The sequence below is a fragment of the Haemorhous mexicanus genome, chromosome 9 (genome assembly GCF_027477595.1).
Source record: "Haemorhous mexicanus isolate bHaeMex1 chromosome 9, bHaeMex1.pri, whole genome shotgun sequence".
NCBI lineage: Eukaryota > Metazoa > Chordata > Aves > Passeriformes > Fringillidae > Haemorhous > Haemorhous mexicanus.
Window position 1 is genome coordinate 22,913,377 of NC_082349.1, and position 13,984 is coordinate 22,927,360.

Here is a 13,984-nt window from a genome sequence, read left to right on the forward strand (position 1 = left end):
TGACCTTTAGCTGAGGGATTGCTCTAAGTTCTTTAGTAAGCTCAGTAAAGAAATTTGGAGGTGAAAATTCAGGTTCTAGGAAGTAATTGAAGACTTCAAAGGTCACAGATTTTCTGTCTGTGAGTCAGACTCAGAAACAGCATTTTTTTTCTAACCTGATGTTTGGGATTTGATTTTGCTAATGACCTACTTTAGCAACAAATGATAAACAGCTTTAACTGAAAATGGGAAAAATTTTATTATTATTTGGAACTGAATTTGTTTATGGTGACCAGTCTAGTCAAACCTAAAGGCATTCCCACTCTTAGGTTTTTTGCCTAGGAAGTAGATTTTGTGACTATTCCCACAACAGCATTTCTGGTAGATCCTCTTAACAGGTACACATTGGCATTTCATGAACCATTCCCCAAACACTGTAAGAGAAAAATGGATTTTGCTGATATTTAAAAAAGATTCAGAATCACTTTGAAGAAATATGAAGTTTGTCATAACTTCAATAGGTGTTTTGACGTTTGAAGGTGTTATCATAACTTATCTGTCATGAAATTTGAGGAAGAATCCTCCTCTAGAAAGAATATCTGTTCTTCCCATGAGCCTAGGCATGTGGATCCCAGCAGAATAACACAGATTTTTAATCCCCAGACTTCAAGAACTGAGGAGAGTGCACCAGTTTAGTTTCTACTGCCTAGAAAGTGGAACTGGACACAGAATGTCAAGCTCTTTAGATTTTCTAATAGGACAGGCATTAAAGCACTTCTCACCACTAAAACAGTTCCACCTACAGCTGCACTAGCATAAAGCTGCAATAACCAGAAGCAGTAGAACTAAAAACCAGCTAAACAATTAATACTTAGCCAACAAATCACTATGGGTAGAAAAAGGAGAGATAAAAATGAGCATACTGGATGTAGGTACTTGATGAAGTCAGGGCAGTGCAGACTTGAAATAACTGCAGTGACAGTGCCACAAAGGCAAGGATAGGCACAGAATAGCACACAGGTTTTCTGTGTGCTGCATTTGGAATAAAAGCAGGAAGAACCAGCCAGCCTCTGGGAAGTTGTGGGACTGGAAACTTTACTATAGGTAGCACAAGAGACATTGGACAACTTCTTCCAAAATGAAGCATCACTAACCCCAGAAGAGGCAGAGAAGAGATCCAATGGAAATGAGACACGTTTGTTGCAGTGACATAACATTTCATAGAGATTGGTGACACTGGAAAAAGGGAATGTCAGGTCTCTGCTACAGGACAGATTTCATTTTGTTCAAACGCTCTTAAACCCACAAGTTGTGCTTTAATACTCCTGGGATGGGAAAACATAAATTATATCTTTGGGATAGGACAGGAGGTCTGAAATACACTCAGAACTTGTCCTGGACAATCCCTTCAGCGTGAGCTCACGTGAGAGCTGTGGTTTCAGTCATGGAGCTGCTGCACACACACATAAAAAGAGACATTTTCTTGCCTGGATGCACAGCTCCTTCCTACTCCAATCATGACTTCCAATAGATAATTCCTCACTTTCAGAAAAAAGTGCCAATACAGAACACAGAACAAGAAAGTAATTCACACTTGCCTTAGCCTAAGGTTTAAATGACTTCACTCAGCTCCTAAAGAATCTTGATCAGGATTCAAAAAATCCCAACAATTGACAAGTGGTGAAATGAGTTGTTTGATCAAAGTCTGAAGTCAGCACTTTGTTGCAGAGTCTGCCATCTGTTCATTACTGCCATGCAAGGAGCACACCAGCTTGCTGCTGGAATGCTGTGAGTTGTGACACTGCTGGCACACACCCTGAGGAGCACTGCTATAATACTGATCATTTTGTAAGAGGAAAGGAAGCCTTGGAGCAGTTTGCCATTTATAGCCCCAATGAGCCATAAATGGTAATGGTGCTGTGGGGCTCTGTTCACAGACTGGGGGTCTCTGAGCTCTCCAAGTCATGCTGCTTTTAGGTAAGAACTGAGAAGTCAGTTCTAAACCAAATATTTTAAAAATTTAAAAGTATTTTTAGCACATGGAGAAACATCTCAGTAGAAGGTCACTTGGTAACTCCATAGAGAAATTTTAGTGTTTTGGTGAATCAATGCATCCTGTAAATAATGCAAAAAAAAAAGTAGCCACTGCCTCACTACAACTGTCTCTGAATTGCAGTGGTGCCATTTTGTAACATTTATTAAAAAATATCACAAAGCCATCAAACTTACCACCTTCTTGTGTCGTGCCCTATAATCTCCTAATGCCTGAATTGTAGGAAGAAATTCCTGTAAAATCTCTCACTATGCTAAAAGTTCCTCTTCTAAGTCCTTCTCCATTCACATTTTATGAATGTCACTTTTTTGCAGCTCACACTTTCAAATTTATTAAGTCTACTTGCATTTTTTTTTTTGTCCAAAGCCACAGTTTGTGCTTAGAAGGCTTTTGCATGTCATTGCTGCTTGGACCTCAGGCAAATGATCTATCATTACATCTCAATCCTCCACTACCTACATATATAATGGATTTCAGAATAAAAGATTCATCAGAAAAGAGTAGATGAAATCATAGATTTGCCTGTTAATAAGGGAACTCTTGCACTCACACAGAATAATTTTAGGGAAAAGCCTATTTTATACCCAGATAGAACTATCTCTGCCTTAAATCTTGAAAAAGAAATTTGCTATTCCAGTTAGCTACTTTTAGCTGTAAAATCTGCACAAAATTATGGTTATCATTGTATGAAAAACAACATTACTCCTGATAAATAAAAAAGGCTTTGCCAATGTAAAAAATGCATTTCTTTAAACTCAGCATGCAGTGATTATGAAAGACATGAAATTTATCTCTACAGATTTTGCAGCGTGACTCATTCATAATAACCTTTAGTACTCTCCAACAAAAATCTGCTAAAAATCATTCTGTCATAAACATGAATATTTTAAATATACTTTGCACATCTAACACAAATTTATCAATTCATTTTTTCTAGAGGCGTATTTTGCACTTGTATTGCACATCTTGAGACAAATAAATTTGGGGTGGCCCCACCAGTGCTGTGTCACAGCTGTGACTGGATACAATACTTGCTGGGCATTGGGAAGGAGCAAGACAGCAGATTTCCTATGGAGAGCAGCATGTGGAAAGTGTTAATTAGAAGTTATTAGGAACCTAATCTGAAGGTCATTTAGGAAAGCTCAGGTGAAACCATTTCAAAGAGGAACTGGAATATGAATGCCTCTCTGCTTCCCCCTTCCATCATGAAGCACTCATTAGGAGAGCTGATTAAGGGAGGTGCTGGAAATCCTGCAATGAGCTCCCTCAGCCTGTGCAGCAGCTGGGTAAAGACCCTGCAGTAGATTGAGCCATCTAATGAGATGGTCTGATAAAGATTTCAAGCAGAAGGAATTGTGTTCTTCAAAAATCCTCAGAGACTGAATTTTCTTCTGTGTTGGAGATTTTTTTTTTTTTTTTTTTTTTTTTTTTTTTTTTTTTTTTTTTTTGTGAAGAGAGAAAATGATGAATTCCCACACAAACCCATTTGTCCCTGAAGGAAATCAGCTTTGTAAGGGGCAGGGGTCAGGAAACTGGAATTCTCTATTCAAGATTCATTAGCAAGAGAATCTGTTCAAGGTATTTCATTATAACTGTGCCAAGAATGAGGGGGAAAATGCACCTTGTTCTCATTCTTGAGGAAATCTAGCAAAGATTTGCTGCACCAGCAAAGCAGTGCTGTGAAACAGCATCAGGGAGACCTGAGTTTTTCCTGTGAGCCATGGAGAGGTCTTAAGGTGGGGAGATGGAGGTCTGATAACACAGCTCCTATTAGGGCTCCTGTTTCAGGAGGCTGTGGATGGAAGTGGAAATCTCTGCTTATCTCCTCACTGATCCATTAAATCCTTCAGTGGCTCGCTGATCATCTTTGAGGGTAACTTCAAAAAGTTCCTGTGGTTTGTAGGAGTTAATGGCTTTGATTCCCCAGTGCATCAGAGGCTTGGGGTTTTATTGCAAGGGAGGCAGAAGCCAGCTGCTGTGGGATCCAGCAGGGGAATGTCCCTGGAAGTCACCTCAGTGACACTTCTGGCTGCAGTAACTTCTGCCTGTGGCTGCAAGAAAAACAACCAAGGAAAAAAGGATGGACTTTGGACTCCTTCCTCAAGAAATCCTTTAAAATATGGATGTCCTCTGTGGCCTGGATTATAAAATAGACTTCAGCCTACTTGGCTGATAGGGACACCTGGCTCCCATTTAGCAAACCTGTGGGAAGGGATCACTCCAGAGATGCCACGTCCTTGATGGCTCCAGTCACAAGTCTGCCACCTCCTCAGAGCTGGTGCTGCCTTTCCTCTCCAAACTGTCCCTGCCCAAATCACAGGTTTCAATCAGCTCCTCCAATCCCATGGTGGAGATGGAATAAGGTTACTTCTCTTGGAAGTCACTGATTTCTGCACAAGGTATGGAAATATTTAGAAGGAAAGAGTAATCCTAAGAAGGGAAATGTGTGCTGCTGTCCTGTCCAGGTGCAAGGGAATGTTTTTAATCAAGTTATTTTTTATTTTCTAATTTATTTTTGATTTTTGCTACATTAAACAATCCAAAGGAGTTCAGATTGGCTTCTACTTGGTACCACATACTTGTTCAGATACAAAATTGAAGGAAACAAAAAACAACCACCTAAACTATCTGCTCAAAATAAAGTCTCTTTTTATGATATTGTAAGGTTTTCAAACTACCTTATTATAAAAATATCATAGGTAATTGACATGATTTAAATTAAAGTTTTAGGAGATGAAAAAAGTTATTTTGCATTTCTTCCCATTTTCCTCCAACTAGGACAAAAACACCTGTGCATTCAGCTCTATAAACTCATCAGTGCAAACCTATGGAAAAAAGGTATTCAAGGAGCAGAAATTCTCCTGGCACACAACTTTATTCTCAGCTTAGTCATAATTTATGAAGAAAAGAGCTTTCACTGTCTCCCACATGCAGCAGCAGCCACTTCAGTGCACATCATTTTGTCTGAAACAGTGAAATGACTCAGTCTCCAATGCACCACTGAAACAGCCATTTCTGCAAAACATTTGCAACAATTATTTTTTGAATGGCATTTAGAGATAAATCAAAAAAATATAAAAGTCCCAAATCAATGTAAAGATTTTTAAAAAGCCTCAGCCTTTGGTTAAGAGCGTTCAATTGCTGGCAGCAGCAAAGTTTTTTTCTTTGTCTGGAGGAGCACCTTTGTCTTTCTCACCATTACCTTAAGAGCAGTATCCCATCTTCCTCTCCAAATGATATTCATATTTCCAGATTCTTCCCCAGAGCTGTCTGCAGAACAAGAACTCCACTTGACTAAGATTCGGAGAATTTAAAATGTGGCTTTCCTTTGATTCTAAAAGAAAACATTACAATTCATAAAGGCAATACATTTAGCTGAAGACAATTTCTTTTGCTCCAAGCAGATAATTTTTTAACTTTATATTTGGTATTATAACACCACATATATCCTATATAATAATATTATGTATATATATAATATATAGGAAATATATAATACTGGTATTATAAGCTAAAAATATAATTAGAACTTGCTTTAAAAAAGTGATACTGTTTGTAAGATGTTTTAACATAGAATAATGAAGGTTTCCAGGCCCTTTTCCTATTTTCAGATGTTTATTTTTTCTGAAACATTTCTACGAATAAACCCCTGCTTTAAGTGGAGGATTTGGATTGAATTTGAGCCTTGCAGCAAGAGCTGTGATGCATTTCCTGCCTGGCTCAGAGAGGAACTCTTGCCACGGTGGGGCTGGTGCAGTGAGTTGTCCATTTAGGGTGTCCTGCACAGACACAGCCACACCAGAGGTGCAGCTGTCCCCTGCCAGATTGGGCTGATTTCCACATTTCCCATGGGAAACCTGGGGGTACCCTTAAAAATATCCCATTCTCTGGTGGCTAAACTCTGGCTGAATGCAGATGTCCTGCAGGAATTCCCAGGTATGGGATCCCTGACAGGACTGCACTTAGAGCAAGCCACAGAACCAGCCTGACAAGCTTCATGTGGACAAAGTCACTGTTAGCTCTTTCCAGTGATTCTTAAATATTCTGCACATATCACTGTGTGAATGTCAAAGCAAAGTGCAACAAGAAAAATGTTTGTCTATTCCACACAATGCTGTTATTACATTGATTTTTTTCCCCCCAATTTCCTCTGTTTTGGAAATCACTTCAAGTCCTTCATGTTTCAAACATCACACTCCACACTCTTCTGGGTGACAATCTCCCTCACAAAGTTTCTTGTTTTATTACTACAAAAGTATAACCAGCACCAAGATATGGAGAGTGGGAATGGCTTTTCAGTAAGAAATCTTAATGCATTCAAAGCATTTTTAATGGTTTGTTTAGTGGAACTTATCAGTATTTATGTATAAACTAGAAATTCTAAAAGTACCTATACTTACCCTTTCAAAACCCATTTGGATTCTCTGGCTATTATTCAGGGAGCATCAGGCACTGATGTACATACACTTATATTTACTGTCCATCACCACTGCATTCAGGTATGCAACACTTTTTATTTCTTTGCAAACCTTGTGCAGACTAAGTGCAGAATAAAGGACTCTATGAAACAGAGCTTGGTTCTGTGCAAAAGCACCAGCTTGAGCCCTCACCCAACAACACAGGGAAATAAAATGCATGTTCTGTGCAATAACACACTCATCTTTTTCCTTTATACATGAGAAGGGAATGATGAAAAGTTCACATTTGGAATAAAACAACAACAACCCCTCCCCTTTTTATTTTTTTCAAATGATGATTAAGCATCCTCCTTCTTCCAGGAGCTGCTCATTAGCTATCTGCCACCTGCCCCTGGGAATGCTCCAAAGATCCCAGTTCTCAGTGCCATACACCACATACACCAAATCCTGCATACTGCAGCAGCAACCTGGCTGTCCTCCTCACCTAAAGCTGGCCATGCAAGCAGTGCCAGCAGGAAATCCACCTTAATTATTTTATTGCTTTGGCTTTTCTTAAGCCATTGGAACTTGGCTAGTATCACTTTTTCTGCCTCTCAGGGCAAAATCTTTACACCAAGAGAGGATAAGATCCATCCTTGAAACATTAAATACTTGTAGATTCTACCATAAATCAGGAAAACCTTTCCTTCCTTCACTTCCCTTCATGTAAAATAAAGATTTATAATGGACCACTGAAGAGTGTGAGCAGAGTCTATAAAGGTACAGCTTCTCACTGCAGATTTCAAATGTTTACTTCCTTACCCACAACAACCTGGAGATAGAGGATGCTATGTCTCCATGAACATTTTAGTCCCAGGGTCACATTCTCTACCTCCACTGCTCTTCTGAGACTAAGTTTTTGGGTTTTTTCCCATTAAAATCCCTGTTTCTACCTAGTGTGCTTCCATCTGTCCATAGAACTTTCTTCACACGTCTGTCTAGCCCTTCTCCAGAAATCCAAGCTGCTTTTTCATTTGGCTGCTGGATGCACATTGGGAATGTTCTCCACTCTGCCTGAAATGTCTTGGATGGTTGCAAAGTGCTCTGTCATGGCACGAGGATGAGTTCTGACACTGCAGCACTGTCCCAGAGTGCAGGAAAGGAGCCTTTGGAACAGGTCACTCTGTGTGGCCTCCTTCTGTCTGTCACAGGACAGAAGCCATCTGCTGGGCAGGAGATGTACCCAAGTGAACCAGGAATGATTTGTTCCACAGGGTGTGACAAGTCCTGTCAGTGAAGATCATTTTCAGTGATTGAGCTAACTCCTGCAATCTAAACAGTGATTAGGCACTCCACAGACAATGGCTCATCACTCACACCCCTGGAGTTAGAAGCAAATTAAGCAGGATGGTTTTAAAAAGGTCCAGTTTTCCACTGCTTGGGAGGAGAATTTCTCTCTCTTTCAGAAGGACAGTGAGTGCACTCCATGACCACTCATCCTAATTATGAGAGGCATTCATCGCTTCAAAACCCCAAGAATCTTTTTTCTCCTCAGAAAACAAGGCAAGTATTCTATTAGCTTCAGGAATTATAATCCTGTCATTAATGGGTTTTTTTATCTACAGAGTTTAGGCTGCTTTACTTTATTACACACAGACCAACACATCTCAGGTTTGACAGTGGTTGTATTGAGCAGACAGACACACATCTTCCTTTAGACAGATTAATGAGAGGTTTTATGAAGGAGAGAGCTCATTTAGGAATTATGTCTGAGGCTGCATTGCAAAGTCTTGTCTGCACGAGTACATTAAAGGTGATAAAATATTTAGAACTACTTTAATGAATCTATTCTTATCTCTAAAAGAAAAAGAGAGAGGGGCAATTCATGCAGTTAGAGCTTAATGGAAGAGGTTTATGTGCTGATGTGTACTGCTTTGTTAACCTCCCTCTAGTTAATTCATTATCTATTACTGAAAAGGCCTCCCAAGATATGGTAAGAGATCTTCTCCTGTAAGCCAGACCCAATAATAAGAGAGTGGGCTGCCCTGGGCTGATAGTACCACCAGTATCAGCCATGCTTCTGTGTCATCTGCTACATACTCAAGATCTTACAGGTGCAGCCTTTAGTTTACCCTTCTTTTACAGAAAAAAAAAAAAAATAAAGTGGGAAAACCTCAGATAAAGTAGTGCAAAAACACTGTGCAAAGCCTGCAGATAATATAAGAGAGCACACTGACTTAAGTAAAAGGGTTTTTCATTAGCTCTGGTAAAAATATGAGGGTTTTTTCATTAGCTTCAGTGGCAGTGCTTTTATGCTAAAGCAGATTTTACTGGAAGAACTTCTGCCAAATTCACTTCTATTTTAACTGAAGAAAGACTGGAAAAGCAGTTCCTTTTCCTCTCATTTGGCTCATTCTTGTCCAGCAATGTGTTTTCTGGTGTTTAAAAGTCATACTTTTTAAAATTTACACTATATTTATTCCCTATTTCTATTAATTTTCACCAATGAAACATGGTACACTGGATTTTCTATCCAAATATTGCTGGATTCTCTTCTATGAAGAGACCCACTGGTTTCTTTTCTATGTGACAGAAATGTCTTAATGGCACTGAAAAATGTATTTTTTCCCATTAGAGCAAAGCTTGCTGTATCATTACAGCAAGGACTGAGAGTTAAATGATCAGGGTCATCGAGCAGCTGTGGGCAAATCATTCAGAGCAGCCTTCCCCAGGTCACTGAACCGGAGAGCCAATTTAGATTTCACACATGCAACATCCATGAAAATCAGGTCAGTCATCTGCAGTGCCCCTGTCCCAGTCTGTCACACATGCCTTGTGAGATAATGGTAATCTCTGTGACAGTACTTCTCCCTACCGAAGATTAAAAATATTTTGGGTCTTTCACAAAGGTATCTAATATGGGTTAACTAATTAATGTAATGCACAACTATTACTAAGTAATTAAACCTCTTAAAGATCCACAGATGAAAGCTGCTAATGAAACTCTGTCCTTAAGAAGCTGGTGCTAAGAAATGTGCAGTTGTTGGAAGCAGTTCTAATGAGGTCCCAACATACATCCCTCACTTCTCACTGGCTCTAATAATCCATTTGGATTGGAAAAAGAATGGTAACAGGTATTTCTTCTTTCATGATTGCAAGCAAAAAGGGTGAAAATATACTTACTGCTCATCCTGTTGCTGCAAATTGTGACGCTGAAGGGTTGACAACTGCATTTCTGTGTGAAAGAAGACATTAAAGGTTCAGAAAGATTAGAGAAGAGGCTGATTTAGAGTGTAACATTATCCTCTGACCTACTACATCTAATGAGTAATGTGCTCTAAAATTGGAGAGCTTGTCCAGGCAGGATGTGGAAAGGTTATGTCTGAATGATGCAGCATTATTAATTGCTGACTATTCCAGGCAGATTCCAACAGAAGGACACTTCCTGTATTTTTTAAGCTCTTTGTCTCCCACTTCCTACAAATATGAAGTTATAGAGAAAAGTATTTTCTACCACTTTGTTGAAGAGTCGTGGGACTTTACCCAACTAGTGACTTTAAAAAAATATAGCTAAAACTAGCTGCTGTCATAAAAATTCTGGTTTTGCATGTTTAAAATTCAAAGTTGAATCTGTAGGCCCCCTTTTTACATGCAGTACTCCTCATTCAGCAAGCAGAGACCTTATCTGTGCCCTACAGATCAGTTTGGCCTCAAGCAGGCTATGCTCACGAGTTATCAGTGCAATCATGTCTAATTATTTCACAAGTGCCTACAAAACTGAATAATATCCAGGTTAAATCATATCAAGGATAATGACCTTGACCAGAACTTTAGAAGTACACCTCACACTGGAAAGCCTTTGATGCACAGGCTGGAGGAGACTCCAGCTCCCTTTTTCCCCCCAGCTGAACTGTCTTTGCAGAGCCAAGACAGCAGAGCAGCCATTCCTCACTTCTGTTATCAAACAACTTGAAAAATGTCAGAAAGGTTTGGAAAACAAATGCAAAAGTTGCAGCAGCTTCTTAGAAGTACTTTTTGAACACTAATCAGTGCCTAACATCACAACACATGAAACTCTCTCTCTCCTCCCTATTTCCCCTTATACCACATACTTGCAAGAGCAGCACTTTAGAAATTTTGTGCACTCTCTCTTCTCACTTTGAAATCAAGCCCCAAAACTTTCTGTCAAGCCAGCTCATTAGTATAAAAAAGACTCTCCACAGCTAAAAGCTGTGTGATACACTCAGCACAGCGTGAGGGCACAGTGTTAATTGTTTATAGCAGTGGAGATGATTTTGCTGTTTCCTTTCCTGATCACCACTTCCACAAAAAAATGCACGATGGCTATTGCATCATGTAAAACTGTGTTCAATAAAGCCTTCTTTCACATTTTTTTCTCCTAATGTACATTGGACATAGTTAATGTGAAATCTGCAAACTAGTGTCACATCCCTGGTTCTGTTTCCATGTAATTGATTCAAACATCATATATAATTAGAAAGTATGGAAGTGAAAGAATTTTCTTCTTCCTGATTGAGGTAGGTCAGCTCTGTCCAGCTGAGCCATCTTAACTCTTCTGAGATGCACATAATATCTGAGATCCTTCCATGAGAAGTGTTATAACATATAAGGATTTTCCCCCATACTGGATCATGCAGTATTTAGTTATTATTTCTGTAATTTACCACAATTTATAGTGCAGTACTGGAAACCATCAATGAGACAGTCAAGGGAAGATATGCCACTGTTTCATGATTTTTTTTAGCTGACATGGTGGACTGGGTGCTCTGGTAATTAACTGTGTGATTTTCTTTTAAAAGACAGATGAATGGAAACAGTACCCTGAAAAAAAACACCAAAAAAAAAGCAGCTGAGAAGGAAACACCACGAAGTAGCAGCTTGCATCTACAAGTCAAAGGCATCACTGAGACTGCAGCATCTAAACAGGCAAGAGCTTCAGAGCCTGCAATCCTCTTCAAATCCCAGCAAGCAGGAGACTGAAGTACTTCTGTACATTAGACAGAGAGAGCTTTTAAAAATGAACATAGAAGTGTGTAATGCAGAGAAGGGCCTACCAGCCCTGGGAAGCACAGGGGATAAACTACAGCAGCTTGATGACTTTGTTATTTAATATGATATAATTTGTATTTTTATATAATATAATATAATTTGCTATACTTTGTTATTTTATATAATATAATATAATTGTTACATAGGAGTATCTGAGTTAGGCTTAGATTTTCTTCCCCTGAACTGAGGCTGGGCTGAATGTGCAGCCATGAGGCATCATTCACAACCAGAGGTACAGGAAAACACACTAACAACTAATGCATGTCCTGTGTCAGAGACAGGGTGAACAGACACAAAACAAAGTAAAAGAATCCTGTCAACAGCTGATGGTCTGAGCTGCCAGGCAGGAACCCCCTTTGTATCCAGACAGGGACTTTGTTTGCATTATAAATATTCCAGAGTACAAAGGATCCAGAACCGCTTGGAATATCAGGGCCAAGGGTTTGCACAAGATGAATCAGTGTCATAAAACCCCCCCCAATAAAAATTTCAGACAGAACAGAGTGAGGAGAGGGGCAGAACTGAAAGCCCAGGCAGGTAAAGCTGCCCATGCAGCACTGGCACCCCGGGGGAGATCCCCAGCTGCTGCCTCAGCTGGCAGTGCTGCCCCCAGGACAGGCACCTCACCTCCCCAGCTGAGCAGCAGCTGCAGCAGGGGAGAGCACCCCACTGCCCCCAGCACGGGAGGGAGGGGCAGAACCGAGCCCACCACTGCCAAGGGAGAGAGCTGGAAACAGGGAATGGCTGAAAGCTGGGAAAGGAGCCCCGAGCACAACTGCCCTTGCCTCAGAGCAAGCTCCAGCACTGCCATCAGCTGGTTTATACAGGGCAATGCTGAAATTCCATTTTTAGTAAGACGCAGCACACTTAGAAGAAATTAAAATAAATATAGAACAAGGAGTGACAATTTGCCTGTCCCCAAACACTAAAGCAAAACCCAAAGTCTTTGACCTCAAAAGGAACTGTGAGCCCATTTTTAAAATATGGGTATTAGTGTTGGATGTTTGCCACTAATGACTGTGCCCATGATTCATGGGACAGGTTCCTACCCCCACTAACACCCACAGAGATACAAACAGAACCACACCAGTGTGGGAAGGGATCTACTGAGTGGAGACCAGAGTTTAAAGTGGTGACACCACCAAAACCTGCTCTGTGCTCCTGATGGGCCAGCCCTAGCACTGACAGCCCCTGGCTGCAGGGAGGTGGTCACTGACTGCCTTCAAATCACATTTAGTCAGCCTAACACCAGAATAGAGAGTGAGAATCCCACCAGTGCTGTGTTCCTCAGCATCCAAACACTGGTTAATTGTCACATCTGACATCCTGAGATGAAAGTACTGGTGTCACACAACCACAACTGCATCTTTAGATTGCTTTAAAAACAAACAAATAACAACAAAAAAAAAAAACCTCACCCAAAACACAAAAAGCCCAGAGGGGAATAAACCAAACCAAACCAAAACCCCCAACCCAAACAAACAAAAACCCAAAGTCACAAAACAAACAAACAAACACCCCAAACAGCTCCAGAAAGAAACCAGTCAGATAGAAAAGAAAGACTGATGGTAATATGGAAAATTCTTTGCTAAGAGAGCATCATAAAGTAGAAATTGCTATTTTCATTCTGCAGTGCAAGCAAACATTAGACTGCCTGTTAATGGATATTGGGGTTTTAGACCCACATAACTGCCCAGTTGTGCACTTGCAGACTGTTACAGAACCTTACATGAAATAAAACAGGTGCAGTTTCTTTGGATCCTTCACATCCACTGAGAATTATTCATGCTGTGCCACAAAATTTTAGGTTGAAAAAACATGAGCTCCATGTAAAAGGAAATTGATTAGTATTAAACAATGAGAACCTTAATTTTCATATCTTTATCTAAAGAATGTTTTCATATGGTGATAGAAAACCCAAAGTCCATAAATCTGGATGCAGAACAATCAATCTCCTAGCAATGATCTACAGATAATTGGAAAAAAATTCTCATCAGTTTCAACAAACTGGAAATCAGGCTTGAGTATATTTGAGGATAATAAACTGCTTTATATGTATTTCCATAGATATGCATCTTTTTAATCTGTATTTTTATACATTCAGAAGATGAAAGAGGTGGGAGTTGCTGCTTTCTGGATTCATTTTCTCTCTCTTGCTAATCACTTCCCAGTGATCTGCCTGTGAAAATACCACCTTATTTTTCACCAATGAGGTTTTATTTCTGAACACAGCATCACAGATCTGGAATAGTTTCATTTAGGGAAAACTAACTAAATCACCAGTCCTGAATGCAAAAGAAATCTCAGATCTGCCAGGTCCTGACAGAGACCCCCAGCCTTAACAGGAATGGAGGATTCTTTTGCCTCTCACAAATTCTTTCATTAATTAAACACACAACCTTAATAGGTCACACAACTCCAGAGATGATTTTTTTCAAGCCTGCTGCCTGTTTTACATTCCAAGAACATAGAAAATAGCATTTTT

At 39.9% G+C, this 13,984-nt stretch overlaps 1 long non-coding RNA gene across 1 annotated transcript in view; it reads right to left on the minus strand.

Moving 5' to 3' along the window:
• Positions 1-13,984, minus strand: part of LOC132330794 (uncharacterized) — a 95,989-nt gene that overhangs the window by 2,565 nt on the left and 79,440 nt on the right. Inside the window, exons 2-3 of the long non-coding RNA XR_009487436.1 lie at positions 9,613-9,664; positions 5,235-5,366 (exon numbers count right to left, since the gene is read on the minus strand). This is a non-coding gene — a long non-coding RNA (uncharacterized LOC132330794). The remainder of the gene's footprint in view (positions 1-5,234; positions 5,367-9,612; positions 9,665-13,984) is intronic.